The following is a 2,076-nucleotide window of genomic DNA, read 5'->3' on the forward strand; positions in this document are numbered from 1 at the left end:
CCGTTTTTTATATATCCATCGAATGCTATGAGACACACACAGCCGTTGACATCCAATTTTGTGGCACTGATTGTCTGTATTGTGTATCCTACGGAAGCTACTTCCTGGCTCGACGCCAAATTCTTCATTCTTCGCTTAAATCCTCTCTTCCCCGCGGTCAGGTCAGGTCTGATGTATGCAGCATCGTGTCCTACTACTGGTAAACTGTAAACCAGTACAACCTGTGTCAGTGGGGTAGAAAGGGCTCCTTAGCCGTAGTGAAGGCAATCTATCTAGGGAGATAACCTTACAATAAATCACTCGGTCCGTAGCTTAGAAATACTGGGTTGAGGTCCAGTGGGAACAGCTTTGTTTCATGGAGGAGGAAAGATCTTCTTTAGTACTTGGTTGTACAATGCTTTCCAATGTGTGTAGTAGTGGCGCGCGCACACATTATTAGCCATTTGAAAAGACTATGGAATTTACAATTAACTGCACCAGGGTTCCTCTTCCCCAGGGAACCAGACCTAATGGTATACCTGTGGATATAGGTCCAGCCCCTACTTTGCTGGGTCCTGTCTCTGATCACGTTCTCCAGGGATACAGACATCCAGCAACAGGACCTCCATAATGCCATGATGGATCATGAAGTCTGGCGTAGCATGGTAAATTCCATTGTCTCGACCACGGTCGAACAATGATGATGATGATTATTCATAAAACTACGCACAGTGGCAAACTCTGATCCGTTATGTGCACAGACTCTAACCGAATGGGTAAGAATTTTGTTTTGTAATCATGTGGTTTCGTTTTCGATCTCCCTACGCAGCATTTTGATCAAGTGTCCTTAACCTTAGTAGTCGATTGAGGGGGACTGTTTGGAAACCTGTTAGATGTGCTGAACTACAATTCAAAGGGACGCAGTGTGACGCCGAATCTGCGGCAGAATCACGTCAATTGGTGTCTGTGGAATACACAAGACTTTTAACTTTATTTCGAGGGTCGAAGTGTTGCGTTGTTTTTAGATTGACTGGAATATTTACTTCACAGAATCTGAGGAATCCATTTACTTGTTAACAAAACTGTGGTTACTGTATGTAGTTAGGGTAACTGGCTGTTTATAGATGGTAATGATGATGATGATGAGGAGGAGGAGGAGGAGGAGGAGGAGGAGCAGGAGCAGGAGCAGGAGGAGGAGCAGGAGGAGCAGGAGGAGGAGCAGGAGGAGGGGGCTATTATTATGTTGCTAAAATCCAACGTAATCCAAATTCCGTATAATCCAATAGTTAAGCTGTTCTATTAGTGTGGTAAATAATTTATTTATATTTATATAATTTATATCACGTTGAAAGCACCGGATCTCGTCCGATCACCGAAGTTAAGCAACATAGAACCTAGTTAGTATTTAGATGGGTGACCGCTTGGGAAACCTAGGTGCTGTAAGCATTACCTTTTAGACCGATAGAATAAGTACTAGGCTTACAAAGAATAAGTCCTGGGGTCGATTTGCTCGACTAAAGGTGGTGCTCCAGCATGGCCACAGTCAAATGACTGAAACAAGTAAAAGAGTAAAAGAGTATCAGGAACAAAGCAAATGAAACGAAAAAAAAGCAAAAGACAGGTGAAAAATACTATCCAAGTTAGTATTTGTTTTTACGATGTAAAGAAGAAATAAGAGAGAGTTCATTCGATGTTTCGAACAATCGTCCTTTGACGAGTGAATGAGAGGAAAACTTTTCACAAGAGAACAAAAATTGTGAATTTCATTAACATCTCACAGACTGGCCGGCAGAAACGTTAACAAGCCGGGTGAAATGCTTAGTATTATTTCGTCTGTCTTTACGTTCTGAGTTCAAATTCCGCCGATGTCGATTTTGCCTTTCATCCTTTCGGGGTCGATAAATTAAGTACCAGTTGCGTACTGGATCGATCTAATTGACTGGCCCCCTCCCCAGAAATTTCGGGCCTTGTGTCTAGAGTAGAAAAGAATATCTCACAGACTGAAAATATGAAAGTGAAGGAAGATGAGAAAAAGAAGAGAGATCTTGAGAGATGAGAACGGAAAAGGTGAAAGGTAGACGGAGAGAATAATTAATG

General features: G+C 42.2%; 1 pseudogene; it reads left to right on the top strand.

Moving 5' to 3' along the window:
- Positions 1–1,305: 1,305 nt before the first annotated feature.
- LOC115214614 lies at positions 1,306–1,425 on the top strand (annotated as a pseudogene).
- The last annotated feature ends 651 nt before the right edge of the window (positions 1,426–2,076 follow it).

Source organism: Octopus sinensis, linkage group LG7 (assembly GCF_006345805.1).
Source record: "Octopus sinensis linkage group LG7, ASM634580v1, whole genome shotgun sequence".
Classification (NCBI taxonomy): domain Eukaryota; kingdom Metazoa; phylum Mollusca; class Cephalopoda; order Octopoda; family Octopodidae; genus Octopus; species Octopus sinensis.